Source organism: Bacillus rossius, chromosome 15, assembly GCF_032445375.1.
Source record: "Bacillus rossius redtenbacheri isolate Brsri chromosome 15, Brsri_v3, whole genome shotgun sequence".
Taxonomy (NCBI): Eukaryota; Metazoa; Arthropoda; class Insecta; order Phasmatodea; family Bacillidae; genus Bacillus; species Bacillus rossius.
Window position 1 is genome coordinate 11604136 of NC_086342.1, and position 27000 is coordinate 11631135.

A 27000-nucleotide genomic window follows, 5' to 3' on the forward strand; every position below is an offset into this window, starting at 1 on the left:
CTTACTATAAGCAGACTGATACCGCTTAACATGTTTTGATACATTTGTGTTAGTGCAGATTATCGTCTATTAAATTATGTTATGCCGTTAATCGCAAAGGTTTTCGTCCACGAGCTTGCTTGAGACGGGAATTAATGAACATTATCATGCCATATAAGTCGTCAATCAAACTGCCTTTCACTAAAATCATAAAGGCAAATTTTTGTTGTTGTTGTGGAATACAACTCCAAGACTTGGTTTGGGGAAAACCGAACATGTGTCATCATCGAGTCTAATATTGGATACTGCTGTGTTATGCTAAAACTGTAAACATTCAGAGTAACCCTAAACTGAGTATATGGCTGAGTGAACTATTTTTTTATCAACCTAACCAAACAAACTCAGGGGTACCAATAGGAAATGTCGAGACCTTAGCAGGAAGAATAATAAAAGCAGAAGCCTCGTCTATATATCGATTGTTTGGAATAGTGAAGAATATGCTTGAAGGATTATTTGCTTCTCCAATGTTCTGAATCCCCAGAAGTTTGGGGAGGCAATATAAGAAAAGGGGAAAGATTTGTAGGGTGTATATGCTCGGGTTTTGAGCAGGTTAGTCCCAGAAAATCACGATGCCCAACGACGAAAAACATTGTTGAGAGAGAAAGGATCACCGACATATGAAGTTTTGAAGAGCTAAATATGGCAGTGTTCATTTTTTTCTGCAATGGCCAGTAGTTTTTCAGAGTTTAACGTGTTTTGCTTGTTATGAAATTTTTTTCCACGGCTGTGTGCAGTACTAATTTTCAATTCTAAGAATATTTTAACCCGAAGGACTGAATTTAAAAAAATATATCTCCCATTATTTAGTGCATTCCTTTGCTCTTGTGGTAATCTCAATATATTTTACAAAAAAATATTGTTTCTACGTGTATTGCTGTCAAAGTTGCTAGTTCCGATCCGATCACGAAGTTTGCCGAACTTAGCCGATAGGGAATTGTGGATCCGTGGTACGTGAAAACGCTTGCGTGAGGCCGTGGGGTCGAGGTGGATGTTTTCACCTCCTAGTTGATTAGTTCAATTAGTGACTAATTACTGTGTCTTAACGTCCTAGCCGTCGCAACGGACCGTCTGAAGGCCGGCCCACAATACACACGAACATGTGAATATTCCAGTGTCCCATTTTTGTTTCTCTCTCCAAACCTTGATTTTATTTTCGTATTCTTTATTTTTCATTTGTGGAACGGGAAATCTCCGTTTTTTGTAAGCCAGTTTTTGAAATATGTTTAGTAAACGAACGAACCAGTAGGTAACGATATTTCTAAAAGCTTTTCTGTGGTTTTTTTTTTTAACCTGGGTCTAACCTAATCTTTTATAAAAACCTTCCTCGCATGTTTAACTCTACCGATGATAATGTGTCGCTTAAAAAAAAAAATGTTGGCTACTTCTACTGTATTTTGAGTTTCGGCTGTTCAGTGTGACCCGTTGATATCTGTTCTCGCTGAGTTTTCGTCCTGCCCCCCTTCCCCCCCAGATCGCACTTTCCCCCACCCTTCTGTCGAGTTTCATCTAATACGCCATTGTAAGAATGGCATCACGTTTGTCTCGTTTACTTGGTGCCTGTGTTAAGATAACCTAATTTTCGTGTTAAGTGTTTGAACACTCGCCATATTCAGACGGGAATAACATCAATTGTTATGTTTAAAAGGTGTTTGTACTTTGCAGTAGTTAATTATTTCCGTGTTTACATTTCACACTATAAATAATGGATGCTACTGTCACATAAACCTGGCGTATGCCATTAAATACCTTGTTTTTCAGCACTTAAAATAAAATAAAAGGAAATAGGAAAGAATACGAAAATATGTAGGATATCACCGTTATTCTTAGCAGGTTTTTTTTTTTTTTTTGTAAAAAAAAAAGAGGTCGGGTATTAAACGACGTTTCGTTAGCTTGGACTGTCGCAGATTTTCCTCCGTGTTCGCGATGTATATCCGCCCACGTTAAAACAGGGAGGGCATCGCAAAACCACCAGAAATGAACTTTCTCTCGCAAAGCTTTTTTTCCCCCTCCCCTGCGGTATTTCGCGCGAAATGGCTCCGCATCTCGGCGCGGTACTTCCACCCGCCCTTTTTCACTGCACTCCCTGGCATCTGGAGTGCATATTGTATTATGCAAACAACCGCCCTTCAGCTGTTTTCCCTTCGGACTCGCCCGCTTTTCTCTTGTTTCTCCTCTGGGCGCGCGTGGGGAGACCTAATATGCACATAAAGTTCTGCCATTCCCGATTACACCCGAACAATTCACCTTCGGCCAACTTCGGGATTTGTTTTATTTTTGCGCAGGAAAAATGAATTCAAATATTAAAAGTTGTCGGTTAGGTTAACTACATTAAAACAATTTAAAACACTATGGATGGTTAGTTATGTTATTATAGCTACATTAAAATAAACAGAGAAATATAAATGTATATAAATAAACCCGAGGTTGGCCGAAGGTGAATTGTTCGGGTGTAATCGGGGATGACAGAACTTTATGTACATCTTAGGCTTCCCGCGTGCGTGGGAAAGAGAAGCGCGCGTTCGCTAAACGCCCCTTTTCGTCTTCGGAGAAGGTCTTGGCGTTGGTCGCCCGCTGGGTCGAGGTATTCCGAAAGGGAATCACCGATACTGCACCTGTGTGCAGTTTACCAAGAAGAGCGTCGGTACCTTGAGGTATCTTTATGCTCTCCCGTAAAGCCGGAATTGCAACCAATAGTCCTGTCAATAACGTGACCTAATGATGTGGCCCGGAAAATTGCGTCCGTCCGTCGAAAGTTTGGTAACTTTGTACTTTTGACAGACGGATAATATTTTGACTTCCAAATGTCTGCAAGGATTTTTTCAAGTTTTATTGTATTCTATGTTTTTTAAAATTCTTTTAGTATTTTAGATGCTTTAATAATTATTTTTTTTAAAATTATATTTGAATGAATTTTTTAAAGTTTGTGTGTTTGAAACAAATATCGTTCGACTCACAGAAGTAATTAATTACGAATGGTGATTCTGGAATTGTTGAAATAAATCCCAGAGTAAAAAAAAATTGATTTTAATGAGTTATAATATGTATAATCTAATTATACAAGATACATTTTTTCTCTCCAAAATTTAGAATTTCTCAACTATTGGCAGCATGTATAAAGGAACATATTAGGAAAGGCGAACGGAATGCTGTAAACGGACGTGACGGGCTATTGTAATTCCGGCTTTAGGTAGCATACTTGGCGTTGGTTTTTTTTCTTCACATTAACGGAACGATAAAAAATAATTTATAAATCAGTAAATATTGTTATTACTCAACTTCAGCACAAATAAAAAAAACGCATTAAACATCACATAAAATTACGAGGTCAGGTTATCAATCAAACTGTGAAACGATTGGAAACTTAAGAAAATATGGTTTTTATACTTCTCACTCCAAAAATAATATTTTATCTAACCTGCGCTGATAAACCTTTCGTGTCTTTTATCTTAGGAAATAAACGTTCGATGGTTCCAAAAATTATATTAATTATATATTAATTATATCTAGGATTGTCGGTTACGATGCCTTCTAAAAATGGCTCGTATGGGTAAAAGTAGCGATGATAAGTGTCGATATCGAAAACTAACCAAATTGTATCGATATACTTATCCCGTGTCCTTTTAACTCGTAGAGTTCTTTCGTCGCTTGCGTGCGTCTGGCCAGTTCACCTCGTGATTCCAGAATTTTTTTTTAAACCAAAACCATTTCAACTGAAAATATTCCTTTCAATCTCTTAAAAAAATTCCGTTTGAAAAATATTTCAAGAGGACCGATGCAAACACGAGAACAAAGTAAAATAGCATACTATCAAAGTGCATAACAGAAAAACAAACCTTAATTACATGCCCCAAAAAGCTCTCTTAAGCCTTTCCCATCTTTTCCGCCCAAAAATAGCGAAATACAAACGTACAAAAAAATCTATAATTTTCTTATTTTATTATGTTTAAAATCTTCCAATTAATTCCCCTCCCCTCCTCACCCAACCCGAAAAAAAATACTTTTATCTTGGGTTTAAAATCCTCCGATCCTTTTTTTCTTCCCGAAAAATACTTTATCTTGGAATTTAATTCTCTACCCGGCAACACTGCTCGCGATAGTCTGCAGGACGTTAGAAATTACTGTTACTGTAATTACTGTTACACAAATTACAGTAAATTAACGGGCTTTTCAACGAATGTTTTACTTCAACTAACCAAAGATTTTCATCGTAATTTTAGATAGCTGTATCTTCTGAACGGTCCGAATTCAGTTTTTCCCCCCTCAGTATAAAGTGGATGAACGCACACGTGGAAGAAATAAGTGTGTTTTTGCATGATTAACAAGTTTTTAAACGTTTTGCTTTTCATACCAAGATTATTATTGTGCGTTCATGTTCAAATTAGGTGAACTTTGCACCCGTAAACTTACGAAGGTAACGACAAATTTTACGAAGAGGATCACTGGATAATTTGTAACCGGCATACTTCGCAGATTTAAGCTGAAAAATTCTAACAGTATAGCTCGAGGGGAAAAAAAAAAAGAAAAAGCCTGAAATTGTTAATTTTTATTTTGCTGGAAATATCTTCCGTGGAGAGTGGGACATGAAACATTTGATGTCTTCAGGAGGCGATACCGCGCTAGAAGCACCAGCGAGCGCCGTACCTATGATCCCTTCTCACCAACAAATACACCTCTTGACTAGGCTGGCCCTGGGTGGCACTATGGGCTAGAACGGGTCGTTACCACAACGCCGAAATACCACAACGCCGAACGTACAATAACGCCGAATACCATAACGCCGAATGCCAAATTGACCTCAACGCCGACAGCTAGAAAACTGCTGTGTACCACAACGCCGAAATACAGTAACGCCGAAAAATGTTGCTGCGGGGAGGGGTTGCCACAGGAGCAAAATGAAAAACAACGAATGAATTTGTGTGTGTTTCTTAAATGTAGCTTAACGCCGAAATACCACAACCTAACCTAGGCTAGCCTAACCCAGGGGTCGGCAACCTGCGGCTCGCGAGCCACATGCGGCTCTTTGGATGTGAAGCTGCGGCTCTTTAGTTCCGTACTAGAAATACTGCATCACCAGGTCATTTATACAGAAAATACTTTTTTTGTTACAAACCAGTAGTAAGTCTGGTTTTTTTCCACGCTTGTTATATTTTACTAAACAAAATGCCATCAAGCAGTTAAATTATCCATTTAAAGCTATCCATCCGCCCGAGTACTTACGGGCCCACTCAACAGATAGGCTTATATATGAATAAATTTTTCTTATGAATAAATAGATTAGTTTTTTTATCAAAAAACTTTATTTATGCAAGTAGGTACTATTTATTGTAGGCAATAAAAAATTTTGTGGCTCTTTAAAAAACATTGAAATTTCGTAAATTTTTATTTTTGGCTCTTCCGACTCAAAAGGTTGCCGACCCCTGGCCTAACCTAACCTAACCTAACCTAACCTAACCTAACCTAACCTTACCTGACCTAACGTTTGTGACAGTCCTGCAATGACATTTTTCGGCGTTAATGTATTTAGGCGTTGTGGTAATTCGGCGTTGTGGTACACAGCAGTTTTCTAGCTTTCGGCGTTTTAGCCAATTTGGCATTCGGCGTTATTGTATATTCGGTGTTGTGGTGCGTCCCCGGCTAGAACCATGGGCTTCTCCTTCCAGCTTGAGGCTTGTTTTGTCACCGACTGTATCCCGCGAGCGAGAAGGGAAAAGTGGAAAAAAAAGGGGGGGGGGGGGGAGCAGGTATCGATCCCATGGGACAACATTTGGCCGGCAGCCAGTAAGGTCACGTGATTGTTATTTTTCTGGCAAGCCTTGAAAAGGCTGCGGGGGCTATATAAAACACACACACCCTCCCCCTCTCCGCTCCCCCCCTTCTTTCCCCACTTGCAGCTGGAGAATTGTGGTGAGCGTTTTGTCTTCCATGGGCGCTCTGTGGACGTTCGCACTCCGTCTACGTCTTCGCGTGTTTATGGCGACGAAAGTGCCGTATCGTATGTGTGTCATCTTTCTCGACAGTGTCTGCTTCTCGATTCTCTATTTCACGACGTCTTCAAGGTTTGAAATGGTCGGAAAAATGAACAAGGAGGGTTTTGTAAATGGATTTTTTTTTCTTTTCCTTTGTTCACTTCAGTTTTTGTGTTGCATTTCATTGAAGTGCCCTACAGATGACGCGTGGTAAACACAAACATCGCCAAACCAAAATTGATAAATAGTTCGTCTTACGAGACTCAGTATATAAACACGCCATGGTGATTTTTTCAATTTTCTCGTCATTTGCTATTATTTAAAGGTTATTTCTGAAATTTTAGCTCCTTTGCATTTTGTTGTTCCGACACATATATTTTCAACAGATATTCACTGAGGTTAGTATAGTTAAGTGTAATAATTCGTTTGAATATTCGTAAATATAATCAATTGCACAACTTTTTACATCCATTATATTACACCTAGTGAATTTCTGTTTAAAATATTTGTGAGAAAACAAATGCAAAAAGGGAGTAGAGTTAAAATTTCAGTTTTATCCCTTAAATAATTAGTAATGACGATATAAAAAAATCTTTCAACAAGGCGTGTGTGGTCAAGACTACCTAGGCACACATACGGTGCGCAAGGCTTCGGGAAAAATAACGCGATATCAAACTACCGAAGATTAAACAAGTGGGGTCTGTTAACGAAAACCATTTAAGAATTCACTGAGATCTTTTGAGTTCGGATTAAGTTGTTAAACTGTATTTTTAAAAGAGTTAAAATGACCAAAAGGCGGGTTTTCAGAGTAATGTTCAGGCGTAAAACAACCGGTACAGATTCTTAAAAGCACTTTAGAGACATGCATTACACATTTATCTTCTTTTCTCCGCCATATAATCTTACGTTCACCGCTAAAATTTTATAGCACTAAGAAAAGACCGCGCGCCAATTCATGGCCTTGTGCTTAGAGGCGATACCGCGCTAGAAGCATCAGCGAGCGTCGCACTTACCATCCCGCCTCACTAACACAGATACACCCCTGAGAAGGCGGGCCCCTTAAGGTGCATAGGACAACTATGAAATTTGAGCGGTGACCGTAATATTATTTGGCATAGAAATAAAGATAGAGGTGCAATGCAAGTCCCTCAAGTGCTCTCAAGAATCTGTACGGTTGTTTTGTCTGAAAACATGCCTTTAAGCCATTTTAACTCTTCTAAAAAACGCTGTTCAAAAACTTAATCCGAAATCAAAAGTACTTCTCGTCCCTCAGCGAACTCTTAAATGCTTTTCGTAAGCAGACCCTACTCGGATATCTCGAGTAGTTTTCAAATAGATTTGTTTTTCCTGAAGCTCTGCACACCGTGTGTGTTCCCGGGTAGGCAGTGCCCTTAAGTTTAAACAAAGTTGCGAATACCTATAGTTTATGTGAATATGCCTATTTTTAGGTACCTTAGAGCATTGATATTGCAGTACCTAGGCATATATGATTCCACTGACACTGTTTTTATGAATATTATGGTCGTTAGTTTTAGCAAAAAAATTGTGAATAATTATTTTTCAAATATTAGTTTAATTATGACGTTACTAAATAATAGCGTATTTTACTTTCCTAGTTTTGCTATGTTACTTTGTGGTTCCCGCTTCATTTTGTTCAACACAAAACATTGATTGCAACTGAAGGTGCTGTGGGTTCGGATTCCGGGTTAGACATGTATGTATGTATGTATGTTGTATTTAAATATATAGTTGAACATTAAAGTTAGGGTGTTATTAAACATCGTGGAAAATGTTTTTTCCCTTGTATTTTCGGCCAACTGAGTGTTCATTGCCATGTTTGCTTTGAATAAATTGCAAATGTGGGAAATTACATTTCAAAGTGTTCAAATTGCGCTTATGTACTACTTTACACCTATTCAGGTAAAATAAATAAACTTGCAGAGTTGTTAATAAGGTTAAGAAAACTTAAGTTTGTTATGTTTCTGGTGTATGTTGTAAGAGACACGAACTTAAATAAAATAAAAATAAAGAAACACGTGTATTATGGATGGAAATTATGCCTCTACTCACGAGGTAGTGCCAGTGAAACTACATTTCCAGTCGTGCTTTTGCATAAATACGTGTATGTATGCGATATGATGTATGTTCCCTGCGTGTTTATAGCTGTGCGCATCATGTTATTACAGAAATGTATCACGCCAGTAGCTCCATTGGAATGCAAATTGGTGTTATAATAGCTCTGTTGCATATTTGGTGGGTGGAGTGGGGGCAATATATGGTGTTAATGTGTTTGTGTTATGCTCATCTGCTCTATTGTGTAACTGTATTGTGCAAATCAACAGGGTGGATAGCATAATAACTGGTCATGACGTAGCGTTGACAGAAATACGTTATTTAAAAATTCCATAATTCGACTGTAAACTTCATCTAACAATTATCTATACTGTGAAATAAAATATTTGTAATTTTGCGCAAAATGTATGGTTTAGTAGTGTTTCCCCCCGACGTTACTGTAATTTTATATGTACATTACTATCAAAAGTGTAATAAGTAGCTACAACTGTTACAGTTTGGTAGACATATCAAAGCTGTTAGTGTAATTTTACTCTGTCGTATATAAATTTATGTATGCATGAATGTGTATTTTTACCACGGCAGTTATTTAATTGTACTGCTTTATTGAGTAAATTTAGTTCTGAGACCTCAGTTTGGTCACCCCCTTACAATAAGGGTTGGTTGTATAAAATTGTTTGAGACATTTGTTGTAGATAATAGTATTTAGAAAGAAACGTATATATGTTTTGATACTATGGCTACCAGTGTAGTTACGTATTATATTTCCTTTAACCCAATTTTTGCCCACCCATTGAGCTATTTGTTGGTGTTATTACAGGTGCATTAACTTCTACGAATGCAATTTTTTTTAAACTTTTTTTTTAGTTTTGAAATAATTTTTTTCTGTATTTACCCACAGGTGTGATTTTGCTCATTAATGAACTCAACCGAGATGTCCCATCGCTTTTTTTATGTATCGATCTGAAAGTAATTTGTGCACAAATGCGGCAGTTTCCATTATATATATATAAATGAATAAACTTTTCAGTCTATTTTGGGGGCTAGGAACAGTGAAGCGACAAACCAGGTAGAAAAATTCCGGAAGTGGCACAGTGATAACTAAGGCAATAAATAGGTGGGAGTTTTATTTTCTTTCGAAATCCACGCAAAAAAGCAGAAAACTGCTATCTATTGTAGAAAGCCCAGTGTGTTCATTACGTCATTACAATACATGATATTTAATTAAACTGTTTTTGAGAAATCAGTTTATAGGTAATAACAAACTCGATAACTGTGTTGTTCTAGAAATTTTAATGGTATGAAATATGTAATATATTTTTTAATCGTCAAAGATTGTAATTTCTTCGTTTTATGCGGCAAGGTACGTACGTGCCGAAACTCTAGCGTGTTTTTTGGCGCACGTGCCGGAATCTCGGTGCGCGTGGCAACACCGGTTAGCATCCCCACCCCTTCTTCGCAACCCCCCACTCCAAAGGTCGCTCGAGACTGGGGGAGCGAATGAATTACGTAGTTGGAAATTGGATGCCGGGAGACGGCGCTGCTTGTACTCGGCGCGTGCCACCCCCCCCCCCCCTTCCTTCTACTGACTGTTCTCCCTCCCGCGCGAGGATTAGGCTCCTAACAAGCTTCTCAACTGCTGCGTAATGGCGTTATTGCCCTGCTTTTCTGTCGGTCGGCGAACGAGGGCTGCCGCGAAACAGCGAAAGGCTGGCGTTTTGCTTATCGACGCTGAAACCCGCTTTGGCTCTGGTGGTTGTCCCCCCCCCCCCTTTCTCCTCCTTCTTTAAGGTGAGTTTATTTTTGGTGAGGTGGGGAAATAGGTTATTAAGTGAAGGACTGCCCCCAAAAGGAATCTATCTGAATACGAATTTCTCGTTTCATATATCTCTTAACCTTTTTCCCTGTTAGAAATTATGGAAGCGTAAAAAAATCAATTTTGCTGCAATGATTATTCTCTTATCACACACACACACACACACACACACACACACACACACACATATATATATATATATATATATAATATTTCTTTTGGCGAGTTCAAAAAACAAACCATGTGCAAATGTACGGTGCGAACGTATACTATAGGAATATTTTGACTTAAAAACCCTCGCCATCCTAAAACGCGGAGCTTCAGAAAAAAAAAGTTTTTTTTTTAATACTGCTGAAGATATCCGGGTGGTTCTCCGTTTCTGTGTTTCGTTTTCCAACGGTATTTTTTAGAAGAGTGAGGTATGAAACATCAGATACAGATTTTTACACCTCCATCTTAATTTCTCGCAATACGTAGTTATGGTTGCCGCTAAAATCTCAATAGTTGCCCCATGTACGACGAGAAGACTGCACGCAAGTTCGGAGCTTTGCACTTATAGGCGATACCACGCTAGAATCACCAGCGAGCGTCGCACTTATCATCCCGCCTCACCAACACACACACTAGGCGGGTAGTACACCTGTTTTCGCACTTTCTCTGTGTGAAAATACAAATTGGTTTTTAGTAATCTCAAAATTTCATTGTTCATGGTGGTGATACGTGCTCCTGCGTGTTTACTTTATTTATCATTTTTTGTTGTGCAGCTAAACAAAAAGCTTTGTTTGCTGGAAATGGTTTCAGTGTTAGAATCTCTGCGAAGAATCTTTACTGTCGTGCGAGATTTCCCGGGGTTAAGGATTAATACAAAGATAGACACGCATATGTGTAATCTACCTCGTGTTCTTCCAACAGTGATTTTAAAAAAACCCATCTTTGCACAAGGTAATTTCACGATAAATCTCTATCTTCGTATGTAATACTTGTATTTTTTCTTGCTTTTTTTTTACTTCTGGTTGTTTGTTCCACGCACGAGAGATCCTATTAATCTGTGTGTTCCAGCGCATGTTACGTAACGCACAACGGATGCACGTAACGGCCTTTTTTTTTTATCTGGCGGTCATTAGCGGTGGTTTACGACAGGTCGCGCGCGGACTGCTGTTTCCCCAGGGATTCGGATCTGTCTGCCGTCAGAAGCTTTTCGGGTTATGGGGGAGGTGGGGGAGAAATGACCTTTATCTTCCCTCCCCCCTTCTTCCACTTGCTCTTCGGGATTATGCTCATTACCTGGTTGATGTTCCGCGGGTTGTAATCTCGTCGGCGGCTCTGGAGCTGTTTCACTTCGGCCCAAACCCCTCTTCTGTTTTTTTTTTTTTTTTAAAAACTCTCACAGTCTATTCTGGAATAGCTCTACACTTTTTGAAATCAACTTTAGAATAAAAATAAAGGCACTGGCCATCCAAGCAAACATACCTGGGTGTACACTGGTTCAGTTGGTAGAAAATCGAGAAAAAATAGTTATTTAGTATTATCTGTGGGGACGAAAACATTGTAGATATTGCGGATATTTTTTCTTCCCACAATTAAAAAAAAAAACTTACTGATTTGTTATATCTATGCCAATCATGTTATTAAAAGTGACAAAAAAAACCTAAATTTCTGCACCCAAACCATACTTTAATTTTATCGTATAAAACACTTCTAAGTTTCACACCCCTTCCTCATTTTCATTTCATATTTTTTTTTATCTAGGACAGTTTCGTTGGATGTTTCATTGTATAAACATCGCATTTTGTTTTCTGTATAGAATGTTATCAGATATATGCTACTTGTTATCAGCCGTTAGTTAAATAGTCACAATTATTTATAATTCTGTTCTTTTTTTTAACAAATGGTGACGTGGTCACTCACAAGGAGTTCCTTTTGTTGAGTTTCCTTAGCTTCTATGAGCTAACTGTCGATGATATTTTTTTAAAATCTGCTATGAGTGAAAAAAAAAAATATGAAGAGCGAAGCCGAACTTTACGGCACGCTTGCACAATCAGGTAAAGAAAATCTAAGCAAAAAAAAAAAAACTTTGCAGTGATGATTTTCTTTTCACGTCACGAACTTCGTAATTTGGCTCTCAAGAGTTCTCGCGATTTCCTATTAAAAGTTTTTTTTCTTAAGACCGCTTTACTGTAATGAATAGCCGGACGGCGATTTCGACCTTGGTTATTACGGTCCTTGAAACTTCTTGTTTTCTCAGCGTGCAGTGTTGAAGGCCTCGAAGATTAGTTAGTTGTACTCTTTTTGGCCTTGGTAAGTTCTTGAACTTTTAATGTTTGTAAAAAAATAGACAAATAAAAACAATATTAAATTTGAATGAGGGGCTTCTAGTGATTGTTAGGTACTTAATACACCACATGTTTAAAGAGTAAGTTCGCACCAGCTATTGAAAAGTCACGAACGTTTACAAAAAAAATGTTGGGCCTTTTTAGAGTCAGCCAGGTAATATATAAGCGTAAACAGATTAATCAAGCAGAAATATTTTACTTTTCACCATGTCCGGTTTGTATGTATTTGCTCTAACCCTGTTTAGTAGATTCATTTGGTAGCAAAGTGGACTTGACACAAACATTCAACTGCTTTACTGTGCCGTTTACTCACTCACTGTTAATCTTGACGCGTCCTGAAGAACACCGAACAAGTAAGTAACAAAGAAAAATAGTTTTGCTTACACAATCATGTGCACTCCAGTAAAAAAAAAAATCCTTACCTTTGTATTATCCAGTGAGCTTTTTTTTGTACGCATATATAAGAGCTGAGTCTTGCCTGAATCGAAAACAATACTAGTTTTCATTGTATTAGTGAGTTAGTATAAAGATCTACGGCCTGGAAATAATTTCCAGAGTTTGCAAGTAGTTGTGGTGAAAGCGAAAGCTCTCTGATTCGTAATCGACAGTTTGACGTTCGTGTTATTTTCAGCGATCTATTGTGTCGCAGCTATAGTGTGTCCCACTCTTAGTTCGCAGTACATAGTGAAGCGCGCACTGTTGCCAGAGTATGTCGCCGAACGCCGATTGGATCAGAGTAGTTGCGTTCCCTTATTAATAATTCAACACTAAATTTTTAAAATAATTTTACGCAATCGGAAATGAGTGTAAAGTTTTAAATTTTTCGTTCTATAAAATAGTGTCGTTACACTTGAAGTCCTTCTGAAAACACTTAATTGAATAATACAACGCCAATCAATAAAAAAAAAAAAAATTAGCATCCTGTCACTACCTATGTCAGTGATTCCATTAAACCACTGCTTTGCTCTTACAGAGCCAAATTGTTAATATTAAATGGTAAAATACAAGGTGGTTGACAAAGGCATTTTAAACCAAAATGATTACTTTTTGTTGTCTCCTTAGCAGTAAAATATATATTATGATTTTTACGAAATACATCAGGATGGTGCATTTTTTTTCCCCGCCCAAATACTTGTTGAAAATTTACTTTTACAGCATACAGTTCATTCAGATTTTTTTAAAATCAGAAACTTAATTTTTTTCTGAAACATTACAAAGTTGTGTCTAATACTGTCTCTGACCACAGTACACACCGAAACAAGGAGCGCTAGAATGTTTGAACACTGCTAACGGAGGATGACGGGCTTTTTTTTTTTTATCCTGTTACGAGGGAAGTTGGTTTTATAATGTTTCGATGTGCATGGTGGTTGAGAACACTGCGCGTTGCGTCGTTTTACTTCCTCGACGGGGCTGCCAACGACGAGCGGACGCGATGACATTTACCTTGTTAAATGAACGTTCTCGCGCGCTGACGTGTGGATTGAAGTGTTTCGAGTTGGCGCCGGTGTTTGTTTTTTTTAACCAGTCGTGTGTCGCTAGTGTCACTTTTGTCACTTGTCTGTTTCTACGGCAAATTCGAAGTGTTGTCCGATGCACAGTACTCAAGAGGTGTTTTTTTTATTTTTTTAAATTTCAGTGATGAAACATTTGTGCGTTGTTCGAAATAAGTTTTTTTGTAACTGTGGCTTGAAAGAGAACATGGGTTTTTATGCTTAAATATTGTCTGTACGATTTTAGATTTATTAAATTCATACTAGGTACAACAGTTTCACATTTAGGAATTTTTTTTTTGTTTTCTTGGGATAGTTTTTTATAATAACGTTATTAGTAAGGTTTTGCCAAATTTAGACTCACGCGTAACTCTTGCTTATTAAGTAGTTATTTCTCGGGAGTGAGGTGACACATTTGTAGTATACTAGATTCACGTTCTGGAGAACTATTGTTCAGAACCTGGTCCAGCTATTTAGGTATTCTTTTTTTACTACCTCATGCGAAATAAGTAACACCCCCCAGTAAACTTTATTTTGGTTTAAAAAAAATGAAAGGCAAATATGTGAGTAAATTGTCGGGCGGCCTAAAATCAAAATAATTTAAAGTTAAAAAGTAAGCTTTTTTTTTCCTTGGGCTGGCATTTGTATTCTTGTGAAATGCAATATGTGTATGTTGCGTAGCTCTGCATTAATCTTTTTAAGCCTATTATATTGAATATTAAATCGCTGAATTTACGTGGCGTTCCTGGAAATGTAAAATTAGATCGATCGGCTTCACCTGAACGTTGGTTTTAGGATTTTCTTTTGTTGATTTAAGATTTTCAACAGGAAATGATTAAAAAATGCGATTATAGACGCAAGTTTCTCAGAATTTAACAGTTGCGTGAACTCAGAATATTATTTTTGATGAGTGAACACAACGCGATTATTTTTATATTTTAATTAACAGCTTTACAAATATTCGGGGTGACGACTGGTCACGTAATTGCCGAAATTATTCTCGAAATTAACATTAACAATGCGGTAATTCAGGAAACTTAGTATTCAAAAGCTTTTTGCCAAACTAGCGATTTGGTTTTTTGACACCTGCTTCATTTCAGTATATTATAATTAGTTGTGGCCTGTAAAAATTGGCACATTTTTGCGAATAGTTAATCTGTTTAGTATTATGTTTGTTTTCGCATATTATATATAAAAGTGGCGCAAATTTATGAAAAAAAATTAAGAAAATTCTATCAAAAGTCCTTAAAAGTTCTGAAATTGGTTCAACCCGGTATTTGTGCACACCATGATGTAACACAGCATATCTAGCGACAAACTTGTTACAAAACACAAAATGTTGTGCTTATACGTAGTCGCGAAAGGACTGGTCGTGGAAGTCTTAAAAATGATATGAAATAAACAGTGACTGTGTTGGAAGTCATTGAACTTAACTTCCATGTATAGTCCTACATTTTTTTAACAGGAGAGAATTTTAAAATAGCCAGGGAAAGTCAGCGACCTTATTTAACCTGGAAAATTTATGGAAATTTTGCAGTTATAGTAATTTGAGGGGAAACTGTAATGTTCCAATATGTCAGGGCACTGACTTTGAACATATTTTTTCCAGATGGTGTTTGCAAGGTTCTGTTTGAACTAGTTCAGCTATAGGGATGGTGAAGCTGAACCGTCTTTATTTTTTTCAGAAAATCGCAGAATAGGTAAATTATTTTTTAAAAAATTGTCAGGGAAATTTATAATTTTGGTCATGGAATATTCAGGGAAATTTTTCTTCAGATTTGTGGGGACATTCGGTGTCAATATTTCAGAGATTTTCCACTTATAGCATGTGCAAATTATTTCTAAAAATGTTTCAGCTTTATAACAACAAAAAAATTTGCATGTTTTTGTGAACACGGCATTTTTCGCATTAAATTTGCGTTTATATCTGTGACATTAAACAATTAAGAAAATGTTGTCTAAAATGTCTTGAAAAAGTCCTAAAATAGGTTCACTAGAAGACACCCCGTTATATAAAGCAACCGTGTAAATTGTACTATTGAGAAATTAAGGGCATGAGAATGCAGTAAGCCAACTTTGTGGGAGTGGAGAATACTCTGGCGCACATACTGTTTGCAGAGATTCAAGAAAATAAACGCGATTTTAAAAAAACTACTCAAGATATCTGAGTGGGGCCTGTTTACGAGAATCATTTAAGAAATTATAGAGGGCTGATTAGAAGAGTTATAATTGATAAAAGCCGTGTTTTCAGAGTAATGTTTAGGCATTAATCAACTGGTAAAGATTCAAAGGGACTTGCATTACACCTTTATCTTCATTTCTCCGGCGTATGTTATAGTTACCGCTCACATTGTTGCCCTACACTGAAAGAAAGGTTTGTTTGCCTCAACAAAATATTTGTTTGTATCTGGTGAAATATATTTTGTTAATTCAAAAAATATATTTTGTAGTAGGAAAGATTCTGTTGACCCAACAAAATCATTTTGTCAACGCAAATGTATATTTGGTTAGGTGTACCAAATCATGTTTGTTACTTACCAAGTTTGGTTAAGCTAACAAAATATTTTGTTCCACCAAGTAAATATTTGTTTCGCCATATATAAACAAATATTTGTTTGATTCAAACAAACCTTTTTCTCTGTGTGTGCTCGACGAGAAGATTGCGCGCCAGTTCAGGGGAAGATAACCGCATACTGGAAGCAGCAGCGAGCGTCCCGCTTCTCATCCCGCCTCGCCGCCACAGATACGCACCTGACCGGGCGGGTGGGGGTCCCTTACCTGTCGAGACATGTCTGTGCGTGGTAGGGCATGTGTCAACCGTGTGACGTGGTGGTGAAGTCTCGCAGGTGCGGTCGTGGCAAGCAGCTGTGAGCTACCCACGCGCGACCCTGCCCGCAATAGCGCAATAGAGCTTGCGATGTTATTAAACCACGTGGTCGGTGGTCGATAAGCCCTTCATTTCAATAAATTTCGGCGCCGTCAACGTAATAATTACGGGAATGGCTTTCAGATAACCTCTACTACTGGAAGAAAAAAAAATTCACCTTAAATTTTCTAGGGATACTGCATACAAAGAATCCAGGCAAGTTTTCCAAGTTATGAAAATCTTCGTAATCGAACGTCAACTCGTAAGATTCGCCTTTGAATATCAAGATTGTTAAGGTGGCCGCCTGATCTTAGCGCACTAGCTCTGAAAACGCGAAGTCGCTAAGGGCGATACTGGCTCTCGTATCACACGCCTCTTCGCCTCTAAGCGTCAGGCAGCGAACTGGCGCGCTGTCTTCGCGTCGATAACGCGCCTCGATGTGACTAAAAGCGGCGACCATATAATAATATTAAAGATAAAGTTTTCTTTAATTACCGTATAAACTTACAATTCTGTGTATAAAATTTTTCATTACCTAAAAAAGTACACCCGTTTTAGCCCTTTTCGCCGTTCAAAAAAGTACACGTAATGGACGAAACCATGGAACGAAACTTGTTTGGACAAATGCAATGCCTCTTAAATGATACTCTTAATCAGACGCTATTAATAAATATTAAACGGTTTGTAAATGGCGCTCTAACACGTAGCTCTGCATGCCTTTTGGCAACCTAGCCTAGTGGCGACCTTAAGTATATATAAAAAAACACCTATTTGAAGTGTGTTCTTCGCTGAGAAGTCCGTAAATTATCTGTTGTGTTCGTTTTGAAAACGTGTTTTCATGTTTTCGTGGCCAAATATGTATTTGTGTGTTTATTAAAGTTTGCAACTTTCCCGTTTTTTTTTTTTTTTGTTTGTTTCACCATTGCGGATGGGGTTTCAAATGTACGCAAGTCCAACCAACCAGCCTTTTCATGAAAGTTGACGTATACGAATTGTGATTTTTTTTTCGTTCCAAGTGTTTCGCGTTGCTTGCGATAGTTAATGGTCGCAGGCGTAGAAGTCTTTTGTTCCGCCGTTCACGAGAGGAATTGTTGTGAAAGTCGGCGTGAATCGCGGTGTCGAAATTACACCTTCTGGGAGCTTCGGCGAGCACGCCTGCTGTTCAAGGTTAGCGCGTTTATTTGCTACGTGAGAGGTTTTTCTTTTTTTCTTTTTCTGGCAGGCAAGGAACAAATCGAGAAACTGCCGAGAGTTAGCAGTATTTCTGAAATATTTAAGGAATTGGAATTCAAGGTCTTCTGTGTGTAGGCCACGTCAGTTGCCGTCAACCCTATTTTCACGTTTTCACAGATACGCTGCACTTACATTATTGCTCTGCAATATTTTTTTTTCCTAACCTAACCAAAACTAATTGTATTTGGGAGGGGTCCGGGTTAGGGGCGGGACCTAGATGCGTCTCAGGCCGAAGACTTTACGCCTAGTCATGCTGGGATTAACCATGCAGGGAGAGGGTCGCATGCATCGTGTGCTTAGGAGGGGATTGGCCAGCCATGGCAGCGATTGATGCCATGACTAACTCCCCTCGTTCATAAATCTAGACTATAACTAGATATAGGTTGGGCCCAGGTAAAACATGCATAGACACGGGGCATGTTTTCAGGATGCTTAATATACAGCCGGGCCGTGCCGAGTTCCGGGCGCGTTCTCCCGCCGCCGCTTCGTTCTGCCGATCCGTGCCGAGCAATGCTTGCTGTTGGAACTGTAGGATGCGGCTCGCTACTGTCGTGGTCCCGAAAGTACTTTTATAATCAAAAGTTTCTGAAAACGTAGCGAATCTGGTGTAAAAGCCCCAACTTTTTAACTCTTCAATTTATTAATTTCTTGCAAAAGAAATTAAGCTGCTTGTTTTACTCCTATATCTTCTTGGAATATCTGATATGAATATGTACAGTGAAAAGAAGTGTTTTGAAGAGATTAAAAACAGGAGAGAAATTCTTATGTTTGGTTTTTGTATGTAATATGCGTATGACCATAAATATTGAAACTCGGTTGTTTAATTTATTATATTGACCCAACTTTTTTTTTTCCTTCGGTGGGACTTGTTTTAAAGTATTGGAAGGCAAAATATGGAAATGACCAGGAATTCCATGTAATTGGCCACCCTGCAATCCTAAATATTTTTTTTATAAACCCATAATAGCGTGACGGCGAGGCCTCCGTGGAGTTTTGAGTGTAGCCACAGGTCTGGCGCTGTTGGTGCGGATCCACCAGGCGTCCTTCCTGCCCCCCCCCCCCCCCCTCTCTCTCTCTCTCTCTCTCTCTCTCTCTCTCTCTCTCTCTCTCTCTCAACGGCGCGAGGGATCGAAGGAAATTGATTGCAGGGATTTCGTCGCAGCGAGGTTGGCACGCCGCCTTCCCTTTTGCTATTGCGGCAGTCGGGAGTTTGGAGCGCGTGGGTTGGTTGGCCCCCGCGCTGCTGTTGGTGGTTGGAAGGGGGAATGGGGGAGGGGGGTTCCGGCGGGGTTTAACCCTCTCCTCTCTTTGTCGACACCTCCGGGGAGGTTGATGCCATACGTGTGTGCCCTCATCCCTTGTCTACCTTCTCGTTCGCTTCCTCCCCGTAACTCCGTCTCACACGCCGTGCCTACAATATAAAAAAAATTGTTGTCTGTAAAGTCGGTTTACGGACCATAGTTTAACGTGACGCCATATCAAAACATTGATGAAATTATCATGAATAAAATTGAATCATTTTTATTGTATTAACAAAAGAATAAATACTTGAAATTATACTGGGTATCAGATTTTTAAAGTGCAAGAATAATTAACCTTTATTCCCGAAATTGTTGTCGTAATAAGCAATGAAAACCACATTAACTTTTCACTTCACTTTATGAACAGTCGAGTGGAAGAGAAGATACATGCGGCGCAAGCGTACAATGAGCGTGACGGGACACAGCGTAAAGGAACAATGTGCGTAACGGGACACTTTTTCGTGCGTGCAGCCGGCGTTCATCGATTTATTAGACGTTGTCACGTCAAAAAAAAAAGTGCTCATTGTGTTCCTTCGTTATGATTATCCAAACTTCCCGCTGTGATTGTGAAGGACAAATTAAAAAAAAATACACATCTTTATCAACAGCAGAGCGTTCATAAGTGTGTTAAGTACAGGGCTTTTATTAAATTTTTTTATAAACTAACAATCTTAAACTTTTCATCTTTTTTTGATGTGTAACATCTTAGCTCTCGGCATACGCCATTTCGTGAATGGAACGGAAGTCGCATGGAACGAAAATGTGTAACCATGGTGGTGGATCGCTAGAACCTAAGTTCACAAAGCCAAAGGAAAACTTTATAGAAATAACCTTCTAATGAATTTTAACAAGATGGGTAGTATTTTAATAAAATTCCTTGTCGTAAATTAGGTCAAAATACGGGGTTTCGTATTTTTATCGATTCTATCGCTTTTATCGGAGCCGTTTATATATTTTAAAATTTCGGTCTTCTAATCAAACGATTCAATAGTCGACGTAGCTTCTCCGGCAGCGAATTTTAGCGGCGGGTGCGGAAACTACGTGTGATGCGCGTCCAGAAATGTAGTTGAAAGCACAATTTACGTATACCTATTTATCGCACACTGAATATTTTTAAGAATTCAACTTTAAATTTCGTGTTAGAGTTTTCGTATTGTAAGTTTATTTACAACATGAGAACTCATGAATTTGCTCGTTGCCGAGATTAGATGTTGCACATCTCTGACGAATACTGAAAGACTCGCTTAAATTTTTTCTCTCTGTCGAATCATCAGAAGATTTACGTGCATAGCTCGCTTTTGCATGATTCTTTGGCGGTTTGGCGTAGTGGAAAAGCATGGAACTCGCATTCCAACAGGGTCCTGATCATAGCCATTCTGATTTCGGTCTTTCCATGATTTCCCGAGAAAAAATGAAACTCTTGGCGGATTATTGGGACGGTTACTCACAATAAGGCCGTGTCCCATTCTGTGTTCCGTCTCTTCAGACTTCGCCACTGACGAGACGTTAACACCCGGATGAAAGGAATACAAAAAAAAAAAGTTATCTGAAGTCTAGAGACGACTGCACAGCGCACTTCGCAACTACCGTTGAAGGTATTTCCCCGCCCGAAGGTTTGTTATATCGCGCGGCGCACTTTTCTTTTCCTCGGGTGATCCCCTAGCGCGCGGCTGCAGCCTTCAGCCGTTGTTAAGGGCTGCTTTACGACAGTCTCGTCCGTAGGAACAGTTTTTACGGCCGCGTTCTCTATGGGCTGTTCGTGTCGATCGGGGATTAAACTCACCGTAAGAGCCCATCTCCCCAAATAAGCTCACTCGGCATTCCCCCTCACTCCACCTCTTCACCCTTCCGTATAATGATGAAGCCAGGTTTTTAAGGCCCTTCTCCACGCGCCATGCATTCTCATGTACATTTTTTCCCCACTCTGTGAGCCAGGGGTTGGTCATGAATGCATATCTTCTGCGTATGGCCTCTGTTTTTCCCATCTAATTGTCTGCGCCATGCTTTTAGGACATCCGAAATATTGGGTGAGGTGTAGTGTTTTCAGTGTGGAAACATCGTTGAAAGACCGTATTTTGTAGAAGGGACTGTTTAACGACGAAAATTATAAAACAATTATTGTTAACCATCGCCAGGCGTGGTAAAAAAAAAAAACATTTTTGCAATATTTTGGGTGTTTCATTATGGCGATGGTGAAGTAGAAAGTGACTCAACGACGTCATAGCAAGCAATGATTTGGTATGTGTTGGTTTGAAAATTTGGTAGCCTGGTATGCTTACCTGATCTTTGTGAATGGTCAAGAAATGATTTATAATTAAAGGGATCAGGCCCCAACACCTTGGGGTTTTTTCCATCTGTTTGCCATAATTTCTATTTTGGACTATTTAGCTCAATTTTAGGCATGTCAAGGCATAAATCAATCGTCCCAGAACTTCTATATGTACTTTGTTGGAAGCAATATTTACGAACAGACTCAAGTTTGTAAGCGCCGCAAGGAAATAACTTATTTCAACAGTGCGACTACAACTACCATTACAATCGCACCAGTTCGCAAGAGTTGGCTTAAACTAGTAGCCGAAGCTAATTCATATTCCATGTCGACCCAAAAAATTTAGTACGGAAGCTATTTGCAAAATGGTGACACGTAATATCCCTTAAGATCCTTCGTTTTGACTAATTGATTCATGGACACACTCCATGAATTTAACTTTTTATGTTTTCACAAGTGGCCAATGCAGACTATTCAACCCCTCTAATATTAAAAAAAAATATGTGTACACCTTAAGAAATTTACAAAATTAGCGTGGGTGCCGTAAATTATGTTACCGCTCAGCAAGGAAAGCGAATGGCATCTTCGGGGTCCAACATTTACCTCTCACCTAGATCAAGAATCACTATTTCAATTCCTGAAATACTTGCAGCGTGTTCGTGTGGTTAATGCTTTTGAAACATTCACGAAGCGACGACAGAATCAACGCGGCAAATTTTCTCGTAGATTACAATGCCCTATGTTATGAAAACTACCTATATGCGTAACAATTTTCTTCTTGCCTTTTATTTACGCAGAGCAGTCGAAAAAAAACTTAATGAAACAAATAATTAAATTAGGATCGATAAAAAAAAGGAACTGTGTCCAGCAGCACCGACGAGATTATCTGATTGTCGGCCGTCTATCGTTTGCCTTCCCCGGACAGTGCGTCACGTTTGACGCTGATTGGTCAAGCGAATGTGTCGTAGTGTTTTGTTAAGGCATCGTTCTATCGTCTGAACCCGATTTGTCCATGCTTAATACCTTAATGACGAAGAACATGAACTTGGCTGGGGAAAGCGAGTGCGTTTTTCGACGGGTATTTTTTTTTGTCGGGGTGGGGGGCAGTGACGTAACTAGTGGGTGCCGCATTTGTGAGGAGGAGGGGAGTGGGGTTTATAAACCGGCAGTAGTGTTAGAACACAAAAAAAAATTGTCGGAGGGCATATGCACTGAATAATTTGTATTGAAAGATATTTAAAAACTTGTATTTTTCGTGCACTATCCAACTTACGATGTTTTAAAAATGAAATTACTGCATCTAAGTCGAATCAGAAATATTTTTAATAGTGGAATTAATTGTGGTGGTGATAAGAGGCGTTGTCACAAATGTTTTTTTTGTTTCGTTTGGAAAAAAAAAGGGCAAAAAAGGGGGAGGGGGGCGGAGAGGTGCTGTTTTACATACTGTTGGTTGTAATGATAATAGTTACGCCAGCGTGTGGGTGTTGGGGGGCGGGGGGAGGGGGGAGGCATTTCCTCCCGGCGAAGCGAGGAAAGGCATAGTTCAGGGACACGCTGCCCTGAAAATAGAGCGCCGATGTCCCTGATCGGTAGGAAAAGGTTCTCGTCAAGACAGAAAATGAACCGTTTAACTCTTCCATAGCTATGAATTGTAACATTTACATTAATTTCCTTGTAACGTTTATGTTGCGCATGCCTGTTTTGGCACCTTGTGTGTGTGTGTATATATATATTATTTCGACTTATATTTGAAATGTATCTATTAATACATCTTCGAAATCCGCGTGGCTGCTCTATGTCATTAACCGTCTCGGCCAAGAACACGAATTGTATCTGCGGGACCTAATATTTACCACCATAACACCTCTTTCCTAGTAAATATTTATTTTCTACTCTATTAATGTTAGAAGATTTTACTAGCAAAGTAGACTACAACTATCATGATAATCACACCAGTTCAAAAGTGTTGACTTCAAATAAGTAGCCAAATCTACGTCCTGTGCCAAAAAAAAAAAAAAATCTAGCATGGAAACATTATTGAAAGCGGTGTCAAAATATTTGAAATTGCAAGATGGCAGGGCCAAATCCGCCTTAAGCTGTCGCAAGGCATCGTACGGTGTCGCGTCGCGTCTTGTCTGATTCTGTGTGCGCTGTGCCTAAATTGGAATTAATGATGGTTTTAAGTGACTGCTCCGCCTGCGACACTTTCCCGCGTGACAATAACCGTTATTGACGAGGCGAGGAATTTCACATCGCCGGAGCCGGGATCCGGGCGCGGGTGAAATTGATTGCCGCCTCGTCCCCATGTAAGCAGCGCGTATAAACTGCGTGCGAGAATACTGCTTCGCCCTTCGTCGACGGATTTCTTTTTCCTTTTAACTTGGGCCCGCTTTAACAATTTGTTTTCCAAACTCGTGATATAGTCGCGAGTTGGCTATCGTTAGTTAATATCACTTAGAGAGGTAGTGCGTTTTGAATTAAAATCGTGAAAGATGAATAGTAAGCGAGATGAAGAAAATGTGCATGAGAGAGGAATATAGGATTGTTAAAGATGATGATGTTAAATAAAAAAAAATCATAAGAATAGTGGGTATGCTGCACTTGCAATTCATTACAATTGTCATTGAATGAAAAAATTATAACGCAAAAAGTAACACATGTAGAAAACAGCCGTTGAACATCGAACATCATAAACGAATTTTTTTTAAAACTTGTTTCTCTACCTCAGGAATGATTCCCGCAGACAGGGAAAATCTGGAAATCAGGGAAAAGTCAGGGTCTCTTCAAAACATGGGTAAACGGGACATGGACAATATATAAGTACAGGACAAATGAGTAATTTTCCGTACTGTGTAGTACCGATTTGTTTTTTTTTTGTCATATATTCATTCATGTGCCTTAAATATATTTTTTCTGATTTTTCTTACATGAACTAAACTTGAGTTTCAAACAGCTTTATAGTAATTTGAAGCAGTATTAAGTATCTACCATCTTTCGTCTGATCACATCACAGTTGATTGAACAATTTTTTTTTTCGTTCTGAAAAACAGTGCTGTTTTACATACTGTTGGTTGTAATGATAATAGTCATATCTGCAACTTGAAATGTGTTTTGATATTAACCTGGTTTGTTGTGTCCTATCTGTTATTTTGCCAGATAGACCGACGAGACAGGAAAATAAAAGTTAAATGGGACAGGGAAATGTCAGGGAGAATAAGCGGGAGAGCCCTTTTTCGATAACCGATTCAGACGTGCAGTGTTGTCCATTGTTCTTGCTTGGTGGTTTGCAAGCGTGCCCAGCAACTGAATTTTTGACTTGACGTAACTTGCCTCAAATCTAATACTTCTCGAAAGTACATAGTCCCAGAACATTAGAGACAGTCATTCAGCAGAATGCTGAAATGGTGGGTTTAACGTGTTGGATTTACTGGCACGTACTCCAGTGACGGCTGAATCCACAAACACGAAGTTCCCCAGGGCCGTAGGGATATGGATACGCAATTTCATCGCAACCTCGAAGTGTTTGAGGAGCTACAACGAGAGGCTTAGACAACCAATCCCAACATGACTTCTCCCAGTAGTCTCACCTTTGGTTGACTCAAGGAATATACCATGTCCCGAGAGTATCACGAGGCGCTTAACCAAGTCTTAAATCACATCTCTGGGACCCCTCGGAGGCATACGTACACGTAGACCATTAGTACTACTTCCGATAACTGTACAGAATTGGAGGCAAAGTTACGTGGCACAGACTGTAGCAGGGTTAGCCAGTGGCTGGGGTTGGGAGAACCGCGGAATGCTTTCTTCGCCGAGTAGTCTGGTTTGTCGCTCCAGTTTTTTTTGGACGAGATAACGTCTTATAAATCGATGAACGCCGGCTGCACGCACGAAAAAGCATGACTCATTGTCTCGTTCCACCTGAGCCGAGCGTGCAAGCGAGAGCGCGGAACAAGCGATAGAGAGGCAATGACAAGTTGAACCGTTCAACCACCTTGCGAGAAAATCTTCTATAATATCAAACATGTTAAAGCGGGCTTTTTAAAATTTGCAATTTAAAAAAAAGATTTATTTGTCCAATTTCGTCATTTCAAATCAACAATTTATTGACATTGGTTTGATTTCAGTTTATTTCTATAACTTAATTGTTCTTGATTATATTTACACAAATTACTTAAATTAAATTTTCAAAACTGTAAATAATATTTGAAAATTGAAAAGTATGCAATTTTTCATCTACCTATGTTTTCTTATGACGTTATCACGTAAAATTATCGTCCGTAAACAGACTTTACAGACAACCCCCCCCCCCCCTTTTTTTAGACTGCTACCTGGACCTATGCGCTACCTTTGAATATATATACTGTATAGAAGTCGCGAGTGGATAGGATTTACTCTACGTTTTTCAGAAGCTTATGATGAGCAGCTTGGGAACTTCACCGCTGCAGTGCGCTGCCGTAACGCCCTGTATCGTCTTAGTTGTTATTTACACGTTAGAGAGCAGCACAGTCGCCCGCCGTCATTCCCCGCACCCCCCATCAATCATTCACTGCAGCTCAACGTCGTTATACAGGAGGGGGAAGGGGTGTCTGAAGAGTTGGACACTTGTCCGCTAGGGACCACCACAAGACGATGCCCTAGAGATGGTGGCGATTGCGGCGGTGAATTAACCAACTACCTCAAAACCGTATTAGAATTTTTAACCTGGGCTGGCGACTTCTATACAGTATATATATTCAAAGGCGCTACCCCGCACGGAAAGCGTTTTACAGGGTTAAGTAGTCTGCCACCCGCATCTGCCGGACAGATCCATTACCCGATAGTAGTCCGCTGCGGTGTTCCGGCCAGTGCGGTCCACGATAGGTAGGGACTGGAAAATTTAGCTGTTTCAGTGACCTCTAGGATAGACTCTTAAGATCCTCTATATGCATTATAGATAGAGACCGGAAAAATTCGCGGGTTCAATGAACTTCAGGATAGACTCCCAATATCCTCTACACACTCGGGCAAATGCCAACTGTACATTGGCTGCTGACTTGTGAGTCGTCTCGACTGGGTGGCCTGTGATTCGACACTTCTATGAGTGAGGGTCTCTAATTGGCCGTCATTCCTCCAGATTAACAGTGAACCAATGGCAGAAGCCGCACTGAGGTATTATTATTTGCATTTTAGCATAACACGAAATGAACCCGCGAATTTTTCAGCTCTCTAATTTAAGAAAATCTCAACCTGTTCATTTGCTACCGACTCGTGACGCCTTGTTGATTTGTGATGTTTGCAATTCGGTACTTCTTTCTTTGAGGGGTTTTTCAGACCTAACTGTCGTCAAATCACTGGAAGCAGCAAAAAAGTCGAACGAATTTGGATTTTAGCCTATCGCGAAATGAAAAGCCGCGAATTTAACGATAGGAATGAGCTAGCGTGCTATTATATGCCGAGTACAGGATGTTTGGCCGCTAGGTAAACATTTTCATGGAATTTCATGGGAAACAGGAGATTGGAAGGATTTTTTTTCTTGAATAAGGTGTGTTCAGGGAAGTTACAATAATGTCGTGGAAAACGTATATTTGTGTAGTAAATTGTGAGACATGTAGATTTCATTGTTGAATGGACAAAT

At 39.3% G+C, this 27000-nt stretch overlaps 1 protein-coding gene across 2 annotated transcripts in view; it reads left to right on the top strand.

Annotated features, from left to right (window-relative positions):
* Positions 1–27000, top strand: part of LOC134539222 (KH domain-containing, RNA-binding, signal transduction-associated protein 3-like) — a 283653-nt gene that overhangs the window by 19935 nt on the left and 236718 nt on the right. The gene's annotated exons all lie outside the window — the stretch shown is intronic.